The following is a 17,988-nucleotide window of genomic DNA, read 5'->3' as shown; positions in this document are numbered from 1 at the left end:
GCCAGAATCCTTTTATTAGCTCTATCCCAGATATGTTTCCAAAGGGCAGCAGCTGAAAGCAATGTAGTACTCTTCCAATCTTAACCGATTATACTCTGTATCAGACAATGCTCTATAACACTGAGAGAAGAGCACATTCGGACCTTAACGGCATCAGATTCCCTCCACTGATATGTAGCAAAGTTTAATGTATGCCCCCCACAGAACGCCTTGAGCACATTCCATTTACAGATAGTGGCATTGGAGCCAATATTGATCTCTAGATCATCCATTAGATGGTTGTTCATTAAAATAAATATATTAGTCATCAAGAAACAAACTCCAATCAAAAGTCCAAGCTCGTAGGGGCGGTCCTTGGGCTCGAATAAGCAAAGATAGTGAATTATGGTCCAATAATATTCTCGGATTTACTCAAATACTAAGCTGCGGCAGAAGAAAATGACAAACGAGAAACATATTGATCCATGAGAGAGAGTTTATGGGGGGCATAGTAAAAAATGAATCCAACCTCATGGGTAGACAGCCACGGCAGACTTCGACCAGCGCATAGGAAATCATAAGTTGCTTCGCAAAGTGCCTGAAGCACTGTCTCCGCCAGTGACCAACTTCGTCATACCCTGGTACGTAGAGTCTACTCCCGGGTATAATGTGACAACGAAATCACCACACATGATCAGGGGCTTGGGCCATTGATGAAGTTCTGCCACCAAGCAATAAAAAACATCTGGTCACCCTCATTAGGACCATAAATTACACATATGGAAAATCAGATATCCTCCCTGAAGTTTGTTGCAGTAAGCCATCGATTGGTCGAGTCAGATTTTAGTCTCAACGCAACCCATTTATTATCCCTCACCAGAAGGGCGACTCTCCACTGGGCCAAGGTAATGCTAGAACTGCACAGGACTCTGTAAGCCAGCTCCTTCAGCAACAGAGTTTGCTCCCAGGAGAGGTGTGTCTCCTGAAAACACAGAGAAAAAAAATTACTACTGAGGGAATAAAAGATATATACAAACAACCGGAGGATGAACCTTCCAATTTAACAATCCACACGTCGGCAGTCCCGTTGCAAAAATACAAACACCAACTCTCACCTCCATCAGGGAAGGAACTAGAAATGCTCATGGCCCTGACAGATAGGATAGCAACAGACATGCGCAACGCTATTAAGAACATGAAGAACACTCTATTGCTCTCCGAAAGCTATCTCTCCAAAATAATCCAGAGTCAAAAATCGGCACACATTCTCCACAATAAGATCAACACAACCCCACTGCCTCTATCCAATAGAATTTACCGGCCACGTATCTTCCTTAGATATCTGTCGGACACTGAAACCCAAAACCTACTATTCTCCTACGATACGACTTCCAACTTCCCTGATAAAATAAGTGACCAGAAGATTCAGGTGGTACCAATTAATTCCAACAGAATAACTCATACAAATCACAGTAAACCAAATGCAAATAACCTGAAAGAAATATCACGAAATATCACGAATCCCAGAGGGGCCTGACTCCAACCCGGACCTAGAAAACCCTACAAAAAGATCCCATGCCTACTTATCAACTGCCGTTCAGCAAGGAAAAATGCCAATGACATTGCCGACCTAATCTTTAATCAAGATACTGATGTGTCGATCCTAACTGAAACGTGGCTATCAGAATCATCCTTCCCATGCCTAGACCTGCTGGTGCCTCCGAACTATAACATTATATGACTAGATAGACTAAAAAAATGGGAGGGGGAGTGGCCTATCTACACAGATCAAACATCACCATCTCTAAAATTCTCACAGACCCTATAGACTCATGTGAATACCTGAGGCTCACAGCACGATTCAAAGACAACCAAGTGTTCAAACTACAAGCATTCTATCACCCGCCAGGCAAAAACCTAACTTTCATAGACCATCTAATGGAAATTATTACAACTAACTCAGAACCTCACTCCAAGGATATTTTTCTAGGAGACTTCAATCTTCACTGGAACGACATCAAAGATAATCAGCGCAACACTCTGAAAGAATTCCTAGCCGACCACTCACCAGTACAAGTATGTGCCCTACCAACCCACACTAAAGGAGTTACTCTAGACTGGAATATCTCCAAAGAAAATTCGATCCAAGCAATCTCAATCGTTCCTTGTGATTGGTCTCATCACCACTACATCATCTTCCAAATATCAGCCAAAAAAAAGAAAACAATATCGCAACCAATCAAACCCAAACTTTGGGTGAGAGACACTAGAGATCTGAACTCAGGGATTCTAACAATACAAAGCGAGAAAGATCTCCAACCCCCTTCTGAAATAACAGACGTCAGCAAGCTTACAGATCACTACAATCAGATGATATCTAAAATAATTGACGACATTGCCCTGCTAAAACTTAAAAGAATACAGATCAAAGATAAAAATCCCTGGTTCAATGGATCACTTAATGAAGAAAGACATAAACTCAGAATAACAGAACGAAAATGGAGATAAACTCCATCACCCCCCCCCCCCACTTAAAACAACTAAGAATGACCAGAAAAGCCTACAATAAAAGCATACTTAAATCAAAAAAATAATTTTTTAGAAATGAACTTGAAAACGCAAAGAACAGACAGAGAAAACTCTTCGATCAACTAAAAGAGCAATCAAACAAATTAGTAAAATCTTCCCTATTAACGTTTAAATGAGACCTGAACTGTGAAGATTTCTCAACATTCTTTACTGACAAAGCCAGCTCATTGGAGAGAGAACTCAAGAATAACTCTGAAAAAGCCTCAATCCTAAAGAGTGAACAAGGGAGGAACCATGCCCTACCGACATAAGTAATGCCCAAAAATAATATCCAGTGGTCAACCTTCAAACTATTTGATCAACATGACATTACCAAAATATTACTATCTCTGAAACCAAATAATCATTACAATGACCCGCTGTCGTCTAAATGCTGGCCCTCGTGCAACCACATGGTCATCCCATACTGGACTAAGATAATTAATGAATCGCTTACCCAAGAATCAATGCCGGACTGCCTAACAACAGGCCAGGTGGTCCTTCTACTAAAGAAATCTACGGAGAACTCATTGGACCCTAACAACATTCGCCCGGTAACAACCATTCCTCTACTAGCAAAAGTACTAGAAAAATATGCGCACAATCAATTAAGTCAACACACTACTGAATTTGAACTACTTAATGACTGCCAATCAGGGTTCAGACCAAACCACAGTATGGAAACACATAGTAGATGAAGCTTTGCTAGCCCTCGACTGCAATGAGACCTGTCTCCTGATTCTTTTAGAACTATCATCTGCATTTGACACAGTAAACCATCCCAAATTATTAGAGTGCCTGGAAAATAGGATGGGCTTATCGGGAACTGTACTGAAATGGTTCTAATCCTTCCTAGAGAACAGATCGCAAATATTCCTGGTAGACAACAAGCTATCCCCACCATCTCCCATTCAAATTGGGGTCCCACTAGGATCAACTCTATCCCCATCACTATTTAACCTATACATTGCACCATTAACTGAAGTACTACATAAGGCTAACATTTCGTTTCACATGTATGCTGACGACACCCAGCTGTATATGAAGATATCATCTCCGGAAGAGATCAACACTCTGAACCATGCACTTCAGAAAACCGTTGAATGGCTAGCCAACATTCATCTTAAGCTCAACGCACAAAAAACCAAATTCTCTCTGATCTCACCTCCGAAAAGTTCAACCAAGATCAAAGAATGGACCAAGATGATCACAGCACTAAACGGTACCCCGACTATAGTTTACTCCACCAAATCCCTGGCTATCACACTGGACAAAGATCTAAACATGAGAGCACACATCAACACAATGGCAACAAACGCTCGTTTTCATCTACCTTAGGAAACTGAAGACCCTTATCGATCCCGGTGATCTAAAATTGGCAGTCCAAGCACTGGTCATTTCAAGAATTGAATATGGATGCGCAACTCTATCAGGACTCCCTAAGATCTCAACAGCTCCCCTAAAAGCTTGACTCAATGCAGCAACTAGACTCATAACGGGAACCAGAAAATACAACTACATCACTCCTCATCTGAAAGCGCTAAACTGGCTACCATACGAAGCAAGAATAGAGCTAAAAAATGCTTGTATCACTCACGAGGCAATACGCCACAAAACTCCACATTACTTAGCTCAGAAAATTACGCTATCCGCCGGCACTAGACCCTCAAGAGGATCGGAGGATTTTCTACTGAAACCAGCATTCTGCCAAAAGAAAAAACGTATGATAGAGCATTCACGGGAGCAGCACCAAGGATTTGGAATTCGCTCCCACCGAATAGCAGAAGAATCACCTACGCTCCTCGATTCAAAAAGGAGACTAAGGCCTTTCTGATGGGTACATTTCTCCCATAACGACCAACAGGGATGTCTATGTCGTTATGGAAATGGGCTGGCAATACGGCGATCCTAACGCAGATGATCAATTTAACTAGTGGGAGCAGGAATACTACCCTGCTAGGCACAGATCATAGAAACTGTTGACCTCCCGATTCAAGATACAGTCATTATCTGAGCTTGAAGGGCTAGCATCTACTCCTACGTTGAAGTACGACAAGACAATCTTGAATGTAATCTAATGATTTCTATTAGTCCTCATTATATTATTGTGTATGGATAAATATTTGCCAATGTTAGCGGAACATATAGACATGTTATTGACGTGAAACATTGGATATCTGCTTATATCGAAGTGGTTGGCAATGTAAAGTGCTCTGACATCCAACACAGGGTCTGGTTCGCGCTATAGAAAACACTAAATAAATAAATGTGTGGTCTCAGAGTGTATAGTTCTTCCCATATTAATTTGCAATTCTCAGGTACCTTAATGCCATTAATATTCTTAGACAGGATATGAAGGTTCTGGGTATGACCACTATCACGGTAAGCCATAGTTATAATATGTCATTGCAGAGACACGACCTGCACAAGCTCTATGACACTTCCAACAACCCCTCCGAAACTGTCCACTAAAACTACTTAATCTAATTTGTTTCTCAGATTTTTAATGGAATACCCTCTCCACACTCCAATGTGATGATGATGTGCCACCTCATGTTAAAGCCCTTATCCCAACCGTCCCGAGGATGACCCCCACCAACTCCACCCAAGAGAGCAACCAATGCCCCAAAATATGAGCCCAAAGACAGGGCCATCATTTCTCTCGACAACCGGCAAGACTATTTCAAAGCAAGTATAGCCACGGAGACCAAGCCCCTCCAATGTTGCACAAATAACAGAGAGATAGAAATGGAAAAAGAACTAGAGACCACAACAAAGAAAACAGGACAATAGAGGAGAAGTGGGACATTGGCCCCACAATTATAGACACAGAAACAACTGAAATATTATAATCTGAAATAAGGACCACCTAGAACCAGAATAAGCAACCGTAGAGCGGGTAACAAGATTGCCACCTCAACATGGTAAGACTGGCAAGAATGGCAAGTCATTTTACTGGTTGCCACTTGTATAACAGCTCAGCGACCTTTGCTGAATCATAACAAAAGTACAGGTGACCTTCATACTTTATCCACAGTGCAGCTGGCTCCGTAAGAGGGACTGTTGCTCCCATGTTTTGAAGGGCAGGGATTTTGTTAGACCTGACAGCCTTAGGGTGGATTTCCCCAAACGTTTGCCTGTTTGCCTCACCTTTTTGCTGATTTCTTTTTGTTGGCCTTAGGACTTTGAGCACTTTACTACTGCATGTACTTCTCCCCTAGAACATGGTTTGATTGACTTATCCACAATTGCCATATTTAATTTATCTATAAGTCCCTAGTAGAGAGCACTACATCTGTCCAGGGCCTGTAAATTAAATACTACTACTGAGCCTGCAGCACAAATTGTGTCACCCACACAAGTAATACTTTATAACATGTCTCAGGTCTGCCACTGCAGCCTTGTGTGCAGTTTACACTGCTATGTGGACTTGACATTTAAAATCACTTGCCAAACCTTAACTTCCAATTTTATTACATATAATTCACCCCTAAGGTCAGCCGATAACGTAGGGTGCTGTACAATTAAAAGGTAGGACATTTACTTTTAAGTTTTGCATGTCCTGGTATTGAAAAAAAAACACATTAGTTTTTCACTACTGTGAGGCCTACCCCTCTCATAGGTTAATACTGGGAATTCCTTATTACATGTACAAGCTGTAGCTCTTGATTGAGAAGGAGTGGCTCTGTCATCTTCATATCATTGAAATGGTAATGGCAAATCCTCTTTGATGTCACAGTTGAATTTATCATTACTGCTTACGAAATGCCTACTCTTAGCCTATGTCTGGGGTGGTGTTGGGTCTTTAGATGAGCGAGATCTGGAATGTAGGGTTGGAATGTGGAATTACTTTTATGTGAGGCAGCGACAGTTGATGGTTTCCCTGCTGCCCTGCTGGTTGTATCTACTTTCTTGTGAAATAAAAGTAAATGCGTCTTCTTTTCACCAACAATATCTTTTAATTGGCGACAACAGTTGTAGGGGAGTAGGATCTGCCTCTTATGGTTACCCCACTTTTTGCTGATGTTTCACTGTTTTTCGACCTTAGTCTGGCTGGGGCCCTGCTATTCAGGACCCCAGCCTAGTTGCTTCCTCTCCAAATTGATTCCATGTACCTTAGGTACACCACAGATTGGATTCTGAGGTGCCCTTATAAGTCCCTCGTATATGGTATACTATGTTCCCAGGGCATAGGTACCCCAGAGGCCTACCAGGGGCTGAAGCATGTATTATGCCACCCCTGGGAAGCCCTCCAAAATGACACAACAGGTCTGCTACTGCAGCCTGGGTAAGGTGGTGCTTGCACCCCTTACAGAGATATAGGTTCACTATATCTCACCTAGCACTGCACATAGAAACCTATCAGTCACCCCTATGGCAGGTTTAATCAATCCTGAAGGCAGGATGCTTGTTTATATGTGAGAGGGTGCCCAGGCATGAGCTGAGCCCCTCACCAACCTTCAGAATCTATCCACCGGGGTTGTCAGTAGTGTAGCCTGACCATATACTCTTGAGTGCATTATAACTAAACGGTAAATGCTAACTTTGGACTGGCTGCACGGAAACATGTCGTGTTTGGTGTTAAACACCTTGGAATCATACCCACAGACCAGTAACTGGTGTGGGAGTATGATCCACCCTTCTAGAGGAAGAGACATGATAGCACCGGTATACCTGGTACCAACTTGAAAGAGCCCTGGCATCACAAAATGGATGCTGCAGCCACAGACACAAGTCTGGTCTCCTACTGCTGACCGATACCTCGGCAGGGGAGGCCTGGACAATAGGTTTCCTGTCACTGGGAGGTGTAACCACCTCCCAGACAGGCTTTAGTGTATTGCGGCTGGGTGGGAGCACTCCAAGAGTCTGCTTTGAAGTCTGCACTGGGGGCACATTTGGTGTCCCTGTGCATAGTTCAGCTCAAACCGGTTGCAGGGGCTACCAGCCCCTGTTCTGCGTGAAACTGGACAAAGGAAATGGGTGTAGCCACCCCTCTTTCCAAACCCTCCCATAGGTGGGTCCCCTGAGTTAGTCCAACCCCTTTCTTAGGTATAAGTAAGGAACCCCTGGCAACAGGATGTTAGATAACCCTGGACGAAACTCTGCAACTGAATCCTGGAACTTTGACGCTCTACTCAAGACTAGAGGACTGAAGAAATCTCCCTTGGGGTCAAGGAGTGACTCCCCTGCTTGGCAGGCACCAAAAACGCATCTGTCCGGTCTGCATCTCCGAAGCTCCTGCCGGACGCTGAAGACTTTGCAACACCAAAGGTGGATTTCCAGACTTCGCCGAGGCTGAACCAAGTCCCCAGCAAAGCTGAGACCCGCAGCCCTCGTGAGTGACGTGGAACCGGAACCCCTGGACACCGTGCATCCTCTTGACGTCCCCTAAGGCTGTGCATTGGGTTACTTGTAGCCCACACTCGAGCAGAGAATCCACCGAAGAATTTCGGCCTAGTCACCCCGAGTGACCCATGGGCCGCCATTTTGTGATTCCTCTCGAGGTCCCTTCGCGATCCCTGGTCCGTTGACTGGTGGGTCTCTGTGAAGGTAACTCAGACTTTCTTTGGGCTTCTCTGGTTGCTCCAGATGTCCCCTGACTCCCCACCGAATGGTGAGTCCCTCAGACCTTGCTGGTCTGCACCGAAGCATCTTTCTTCTTTCTGCGTGGGTTGCAGTTGCCAAGGCTTGTTCTGTCCAATCCGGGCACCGACGCTGCAGCACTCAACATCCTTCGTGGGACAGCTCGAATCCAGCTCCTGGTCGTCCTTGACGCCTCCTGGTCCTCGTGGCTGATGAGTCAAGCTTCACCTTCTTCACCTGAAACACCCGACATCAGTGGGCATTTGTCTATCGTGCCCCTGGTCACTGGCAAGTGACCCAGACTCTGTCCCCTCTGCTTTCAGGTTCTTCACATCTTCGATCCAGGCTTGGATCTCTTCGGACACTTCGCATCTTCCCGGCAGCAGCACTTCTTCGCCAGCTTCCATTGAAAACGACGACGAGACCCAACACCATTTGACACCTATGCACCCGGCTTCCCTGGGTGAGGTAACTCGAGTACTCCGGTGCTCCCGTAGGTGTTGACCCTAGATCTGCCTAAGTCCATAAGGGTTTGGTGCTAGACCATTTGTAAGTGTCCCTAATCTTTAAAAATCTAACTGCGACTTTCCCCATAGAAGCTAACGGGAGCTCGTGGCTGTGTTCACACACTGCACACGGCCCCCGTGGGTCCCCTGTGTCACTACCTTAGTGGTTCCTTGGGGTCCCAGCAATTCTACAGGCTCTAGATCTTGTGTCTAGTTAAGTCGTGGTTCTTATACCACTATTTTAGTATATGGTTTGGCTGGCCCCTTGGGCCTGACGTGTATTTGTGCTATTTTACTGTAATATTTGAAGTGTAACTTATGTGCTTTTGCTTCTAGCCTCATAAAGAGACTAGAGGGGTGTGTTTAGTAATAAATACATATATTTTATATATATACCTGGTGTGGTTCATTTGGTCATTCAAGAGATTATAGACTTGTAAAACAAGCTGCTTTACATTCCTTCAAGACTTAGCCTGAAGGCTGCTCTTCATAGCTACTACTAGGATAGCTTTCAATAAAGTTTGTAATTAACCTATCATCAATAAGGGGTTGTTTGGACTGGTGCAAGGTGCCCACTATAACTAGTGGACAGCATATACCAGGTCAACTTCTTACAACTGTGGACCGGACCAGAAGCGCCTCGTCTTCTGTCACCAGCAGGGTGTCCCGTTTGTGGTGGATTTCCGCTTGGTCCTAGCGGATCTTTACCACCGCAGTGCAGACCTGTTTCCTGTGGTTTGTGTTATTCCTCTTCCGATGTGTATTCCGCACTCGGTGTTGCGGTGAGTGGCGCCCGCCTTGCACAAGGGAAACAATATTAATTTAGCTGTAGCGCCACTGGAACGCTTCCTCTTCAAACTGTAGCGTCACTGGAATGCTTCTTTTTTCATCTGCAGCATCTCTGGAACGCACGTTGTTGCACGTCAACACATTTGCAGCCACCATTTTAGCTGTCTCTTTGAAACGTGCGCTGTTTGCGCAACTGCTGCCATTTTTAAGCGGGTTTGTTTCATATTGGAACTGCTTACTCGTGTGCTGACATCGTGGCTATAGGCACGCCTTTATGCAAAAGCCTATCTAATATAATATGAGCATTTATTCAACGATAGGCACATTTTTCAGCAACATGCACATACGGCGATAGGCGTGCCCTTTTTATTTAAAAGCCTATCTACTAAGCAACAGGAATATATTTTAACGATAGGCACGTTATTCTAGTACATGCAAATACGGCGATAGACACGCCTTTTATGTAAAAGCCTATCTACAAACAACATTGGTATTCATTCTCCGATAGGCCCACTGTTTCAAGTATGCAAATACAGTGATTGACACGCCCAATATGCAAATGACTCTCTTATCAAACTTCTGATGGTTTACACAGTTATTATTGAATTCTGTAAGCATGTTTCTTTTAACTGTATTTAGGAGTGTATTCATTAGCTACAATTTATTTATAGTTCGTAGCTAGTGTGTCATTTTATACACTTTAGTGATCTTTGCTAGATTTCTGTAATTATATACTTACATATATAATTTCTCAATATGCAACAATCTTTGAATCCTCCTGCTTCCTTTCCTGCTTCTCCTAGATTACCTTTAGTTGAGTGGGAGCAATGGAAGGAGGGTTTTGAAGCTTATTTTGAAGTTATTGAAGGTGATGTGTTTACTCAGAAAAAGAAATATGCTAGTTTACGTAATGTTTTGGGAGTTGAAGGCAGAAAACTTTTATAACATCTTCCGGTTGCAACCGTTATGGACGAAGGTGAAGTTATCGATGAGTATGCCTCTGCTATAAAAGTTTTAGATCTACGATTAAAAAAGAAAAGAAATGCCATTATGGTACGCCACAAACTTTATAAGAGACATCAAATGCCAGATGAAACTGTGGAAAGTATTCTTATTGACTTAAGAGTTTTAGCTGAAACGTGTGAATTTAAAACATTTGAAGATGAAATCATTTGTGATCAAATTGTAGAAAAGACAAGCAGTAAAAAAGTTCAAGAAAAGATCCTTACAGTCGACAATTTGACTTTGGATAAAGCTATTGAAATACCACAAATGTTATGGAACAAGTGAGCATCAGTACTCATGTTCAGTCTGTACAAGCACAAGACAAGACCAAGAATGTATGGCTCAAAACTGAAGAAAAGAAGAGAACATTTGAATGCTATCGCTGAGGCAGCAAATTTCATTTAGGGAATTCACCTTTATGTCCTACTCATGATAAATGGTGTGGTAAATGTAAAAAAAAGGTCACTTCATGGAAGTATGTAGAGATACATTCAATAAGGAAGCAAAAGTTCTCAAATCTGTGAATACTGTTGATGGTATTAGAGACTTACCAGTCTGATTCTGATGAAGGGAGTGTAGTCTGTATGGTGGCTGACAGTGAAGAATATAGTGACAATATTTCAAAAGAGATTGTGGGTAATGAAATTGCCTCTGTGACTGAACCAATTATCAAAAAACCTCACTGTATCATTTTAGTTAATGGTACTGCAATCAACATGATGGCCGATTCAGGTTCCCTTTTTACTCTGATAGGTGTGGAGGAATGGAGAAAATTGGGAGGTACACAGTTAAGGAAATCTACTGTCAAACCAGTTGCCTTTGGAGTGAAACCCATTGAAATAATAGGTGAATTTGATGCATGTATAGAATTTAAATGGAGTGTGACCAATAGTATATAATGTATGTAGTGATTGATGGATCAAATATGTTGGGTTGGTTGGATCAGCTTAATTTGACAATTGTACTTGATCCGAATAGTCTTGAACAAGTTCTTTTACGGAAGGACGTGGCACATGTTATGTCTGTAGAGAATTGTGCTTGGACACAAGTTTTTCCTGATGTGTTTGTAGACTGACTTGGGAAAATCAAAGGCTTTACCCATCAAATTCAATTGAAAACTGGGGTTAAACCTGTGGTACATAAAGTAAGGCATGTTCCTATTTCCATGATAGGTGAATTAAAAAAAGAATTGGAAAAATTATGTTTAGAGAACATAATTGAGCCCATTGAGAGCTCAGAATGGCTATCACCAATAGTTTTAGCCAGGAAGCCAAACGGAACTTTAAGAATGTACATCGATTTAAGAGACTTAAACAATAGGATTTGGGCATCCTTTGCCTAATATTATTGAAATGCTTTTTATGGTTAAAGGGGCTAAGTTATTTTCTATCCTTGATATGTCTTCGGCGTATCATCAAATTTCCTTACACAAAGAATCTTGACATTCGACATAATTTGTTACACCTTGTGGAGCTTACAGATTTAAGCATAAGCCCTTTGGGTTATCTTCAGCATCGTCTGTTTTTCAACGAGGTATCGAAACTATGATTAAGGGTGTAGACAATATTAGATGTTTTCAAGATGACATTTTGGTGTATAGTACGAATGAAAGAGAGCATGATGAAATGTTAGCGCATGTGTTAAATATTCCTCAAGAGAAAGGCGCTACTCTAAAATCCTCAAACTGCAAGTTTGCTGTGTCTAGTGTGGACTAGTTGGGGCACAAATAGTCAGCTGAAGGGGTTGAACCTAAGGAGTCCTTGGTTAAGGCTATAAAAGTCCTTCTTTGGCATGTTGGAATTTTATGTTCGTTTTGTACCGTTATGTGCTGAAAGAACAAAGGGAATGAGAATGCTTCTCAAGAATAATGTCAAATTTGTATGGTCGGATGAGGTGAACAAAGAGTTTGATGATATGAAGTGTGCTGCTGCTGGTGCTATTCCTCTAAAAGCATTTGACAATCATGATCCTTGTGTGGTTGTAACTGATGCCAGTCAACATCGATTGGGTGCTGTACTCATGCAATCAAGGAATGGTAAAGATGAAATTGTAGCTTTTGCGTCACGTGCTTTGCGTGGAACTTGAAGCACTTACTCAGTAATCGAACATGAGGCATTAGCCTGTTGGTGGGGTGTAGACCATTTTAGACAATATTTCTGGGGCACAGATTTTACTTTACATAATTTGTTCACAACGAAAGGGGCTGGCAAAGCCAATACAAGAATTGCTAAATGGTATTATCGCATGCAAAAGTTTCAATTTAATCTTGTGTATGTTCCTGGTATGAAAAATATTTTCGCAGATTGTTTATCCAGATTGCCTTTGAGGATGGAAGAAGACGTCATTGAAGATGATGAATGGAAAATAGTAGCTTGTAACACAGTTGATGATGAAAAATGTTGTATTGAGGAGGTGGAATGGAAAGAGGCTGTCAGGCAAGATGAAGTGTTGCAAGAGTTAATCTCGTATCTGGATGTAGGGTGGCCAAAAGGGAATGTGAAGGATGCATGCATGGCATACAAAGACATTTTTTGAAGAATTAAGTGTGTCTGATGGCATAGTTAGGAGGGTAAATGTATTACTTGTTCCTCAAGGCATTCGTGGGAAAAGTTTGGATTTGGCTCATGAAGGCCATGTAGGTATGAGAGTCATGAATAGGAGAATCAGAGATACCTTTTGGTGGCCTGGTTTAGCTAGAGATGTGGAGCATTGGGTGAGGGAGTGCTTAGCTTGTGCTCTCAGTAATAAGTCTCAGGTCACAGTTCCCAGTTCTGTGGAATCTGTTCCCATTCCAGAGAAATCCTGGGTCAAAGTTGGTATGGATATTATTGGTCCTATGAATGTGTTAAGGGAAGGTCAGAGGTATGGTATTGTTCTTGTGTATTATTGTTCAAGTTGACCTGAGGTTAAATTTGTGCGCAGTGCCAATACCGTTGAAGCGATTACATTTTTACATGAATTGTTTATGCGTGAATGTGCTCCCATGGAAATAGTTTTAAATTTTTTTTAATGTTTTTATTGCATTTTGAAACACATAGAACACAAACAAAAAATACATATAAATAAAAAAAAACAGATCACCTAGACCATAATCAATTGTGCAACACAAAAAGTCAATACATAATATAGTGGCTGGCGGGGGGAGGAGGAAAAAAATCACAGATGGCACCATGGCGAGGTAATTTAGCTACACGCAGGGCATTATACGATAATGAGCATTATATACAGACATTCGTAAACCACATGGCAGTATCAAAGTATCAGCAAGAATATATCAGGGCTTTAGACAGTAAATAATAACAACAATATTGCTTTAACCAACTGGCACGTCTTCAGAGGTTTGCTGGGCCAGGCGATATTGGGCATACAGACCCCAAAAGCTTTTTGGGCGGTTGCAAGGTGGGAGCATTTCGTTATAAACATCTGATTGAGTGTTACAGTAGATCATATCCCGCTCCCATTCTGCAATAGTAGGTACAGAACCCCTCATCCACCGCATCGCCAGTCGATGTTATGCCAAATGAAGGCCCATCGCCACAAGTTTCCGTACATTTTTCTGGAGATGCTTAGTGTACCCTAGGAGCGCCAGCATGGGTTCCAGATTAAGGGTGAGCCCAATTATGTCATTCAAGACCTGAAAGATCCTACCCCAATAGGCTTCCACCTGAGGGCATTGCCAGGCCAGATGAAAGAAGCCATTCCCCTGCACACCACAACGCTCACAGTTATCAGAATCACGTAAACCATATCTAAAGAGGCGTAGAGGGGAATAATAAACTCTGTTTAAAAATTTTAAATGTGAAAATCTATTACGACCGTTTATGGAGATCTTGCGAGTGGCTTCACAACAATAGGACCATGCGTCATACGTGATTGTGACGCCTATGTCCACTTGCCAGGCCTGTCTAACCTTCCTGAGAGCAGAGGACTTAGTAGCTAAGACCATGGCATAAAGTCTAGATATCAGTTTACTAGGAGTTTGTGAGCTCAAAAGTGTAGTCAGGGGTGGGATGTCTATTGGCTCCAGGAGCTCATCCCCAAGGACTGCTCGCATCGCATTCCCGGTTCTAAAAAATTAAAATTTCGTTAGTGCCGAATGGGAATTGCCATTACCAGCCACCTCTACCCATGTGCCCACCCTTCCGTGTTTAAACAGAACTCCAATTAAATCTATGTGCAATTTATTTAAGGAGTATAGTGTTCCCCTCTCCGAGCTGAGCACGAACCACTGGCACCACTCCACAAGTAGCCGAGGCGAATACAATTGTGCTCCATTGTATAATCTGAGAAGCGCATTCCATGCATGAACAGTGGAGTTAATTGAGTCAAGTATTCCGCAACATCTCGTGGGCATCTGAGTTAAGAATTGAGGCAACGAGTGCGGGGCAGCAGTGACCTTTTCTATCTGGAGATGAGGCAAATCATGTGGGCCATGCACCCAACTGTAAGCGTGAGAGGCCTGCGTGACCCTGTAATAAAGTTCAAGATTCAGGGCACCCAAGCCACCAGCTGCGTACAGGAGCATGAGAGTATCCAAGGTGACTCTAGAAGATTTACCCGCCAACGCAAGCTTAGTCATCAAAGAATGAAGTTCTCGGAACAGGTGCTGGGGCACCACTATAGGGATATTGACAAACAGAAAGAGCAGACAAGGGAGCATTACCATCTTCATTAATGAGACCCTACCGACCAGGGACAACGGGAGCCGAATCCATCTGTCTATATCATCGCCAAGCTTATCAATTACCCTCCCGTAATTAGCCTTAAGTACTGTGTCTGCGTCGGAGTGCACCTGGATGCCCAGATAACGCACCGGGTCGGATGTCCATTGCAATGGGAAGTCAAGTGGTAGCTGTGTTGTGGTGGGAGTCAATGGAAATATGATCGACTTGTCCCAGTTAATCTTAAGGCCAGACAATGCCCCGAAGTGCAGTGCCTCACGTATCGCAGGAGCCAGATGTACCTCGGGATCGCGAATATATGAGTGTATCATCAGCGTAAGCTGAAGTAATTAGATTGTAATAAGGAAAACAAAGTCCTCTATGCCCATGATACTCACGTAACGCCCTTAACAGGGGTTCAGCAGCCACTGTATACAATAACGGGGATAAAGGGCACCCCTGTCGGGTACCTCTGGAGATTTGAAAAGGAACTGAGACCGCTTCACCCGTGCGAACCCTGTCCTTTGGCGAATTATATAGCACCGAAATCAACTGCAGAAAGACCTCACCGACACACATGCGACACAGCACTGCATGCATGAACTTCCATTCGATTGAATCGAAGGCCTTTTCGGTGTCCAAAAAGACCACGGCCGCCTTAACCTCTGGCCGAACATGTTGCTTGGTGCCAAATATGTTGCGGAGATTATACGAGAGCATGCGTCCAGGTATAAAACCAGCCTGCTCAGGACCGATCAGTTGAGGAAGAAGCTGGGATAGACGATTAGCTAGTATTTTCGCATAGATTTTGGTGTCTATGTTGAGTAGCGAGAGCAGACGATAAGATGGGCACCTACGGGGGTCCTTATCCGGCTTCAACAAAGTGATAATCAACGCCTTTCGCATAGAAGAAGGCATTATACCATCCACAGCCATCTTGTGAAATAAAGTTATAAGGTGCGGAATCAAAAGATCTCTAAAACCCTAGGTGACCGTGAGAACATCCATCCTGGGGGCACTGCCCTCCCGCATCGAGCCTAAGGCTAGTCAAACCTCCGAGACCTCGAAAGGACGCATCAAGAATTCGCGTTGCCAATTCTGTAACCAGGGGAGTTGAATATATTCTAGATAGTGTGCTATGTCGTCGTCACTAGGGGAAAGCTTGGAGCAATAGAGCTCCTGATAATAGGAGCGGAACTGTTAATTTTAATGTGTTCCGTCAAGACTATACCCTCATCGTCTATTAGCTCAGCAATGCACCCAGAGTTCATACAATGGCGAGCCAATGCCACCAGCACCGAGCCCGGGCGATCAGCCTCTCCATAAAGTCTGGCTGAAGCATACTTGCCCATATGCTTGACCTCATTGTCGGCCTCTGCTTGAAAGTCAATCAATGTGGCTTTAAGTTGCTTGCGCAATTTGGGGTCATTTCCGAGAGCCAAGCGAGCCTCCACGTCTGACAGACGGGTCTCCAACAGAGCAAGGCGTACTCGACCACAGAACACCCTCATGCTTGCTAATGGCAACACCTCTTATAAAAACATTGAATGCCTCCCAAACCGTGGCGAAGGAGTCAACCGATCCCACATTAATGTAAAAAAACTCAGGGATCGCGTCACGCAACTCAGAGTTAAAGACTGAATTCAATAATGAATAAGGGGGAAAGCGCCACAAAAAAGGGGGAGAACACGGGGGCACCGAAATAGTTAACATAAGAGGCGAATGGTTCGAAAATGAACGGGCTAAAATCGAACAGTCCCGGATTTTAGGAAGCATAGTCTGTGAAATGAACCAATAGTCTATGCGCGTATGCGTATCATGCTGCGCCGAATAGTGTGTGTAACCTCCACGTGTGCTAGATCGAGATCTCCATACATCAGCCAGTTGAAGCTGCAACGCAATATCCGTTATAGCCTTCACAGTGGCAGATAAGGGACGGGAAAGACCTTTCGAGCGGTCTAGAGATGTGTCTAATATGCAATTAAAATCTCCCCCCAGAACACCAGCAGCGTTTGGCGATTTCTGAATAAGGAAAAAGGGACTGATAGAATCCCACATCGTCATAGTTCGGGCCACAGGAGTTTACAATCAAAAATTCCCACTCGGGCTGTAACACCTAGACACAACATACCGACCCGCCGGGTCCGTTTCATATTGTTCCAACTTGAGACCCGCTATCGGGTTAAGCCATGTCAGCACCCCTCTAGAGTGAGAAGTAAAGCAAGCGGCATGACATGTACCAGCTACCTGTGAGTAGTGCACACCCAGGCTGTAGGTGCGTCTCCTGAAGAAGGGCTACGTCAATCTCCCTACGTTTCAGGTAGGCAATTATTTTCCACACCTTCCGGTGGTTGTTTAGGTCCCGAACATTCCATGTCATAAGAGTCAGTTTTTTAACCTGGCCTCTGCCAGCAGTGAAGTCTGTCATGTAATCTGAAAGTACTCATAGTATGATCTCCCGCCATGGCCCCATGTCTCACACCGCCGACCATAAATAAAAAAGGACATGTGATCTGTAAAAAAGAAGAAATTAAATCAAAAAGACATTCCCACCCATGCCCTGCACATCCCAACTTTGCAGAGGCGAATTTCAGCCGTCCCAAATACTACCAACAAGCGTCCATGATGCAAACACATCTCAAATATCACAATAACCCCCTAGAAAAAGAGAAAAAAACTGCGGGTAACGCGAAGGGGCGGATGTTACCCAACAACAAAAACTAGTACAGCCCACCGCCACAACAACGCATATTAGTCATTGTGAGAAGTTGGCCTGGTATATGATGCTCACTAGTTAAAGTGACCACCCTGTACCATGCCAAGCAACCCTTATGGTGTGGTTGTAAGTCAACCTTTTCGGACTAGCTGCCCTAGTGGTAGCGTAGGCTAAGCAGTCT

The sequence above is a fragment of the Triturus cristatus genome, chromosome 3_1, assembly GCF_964204655.1.
Source record: "Triturus cristatus chromosome 3_1, aTriCri1.1, whole genome shotgun sequence".
NCBI lineage: Eukaryota > Metazoa > Chordata > Amphibia > Caudata > Salamandridae > Triturus > Triturus cristatus.
The sequence above is the reverse complement of the archived record's forward strand: the minus strand, read 5'-3'. Positions refer to the sequence as shown.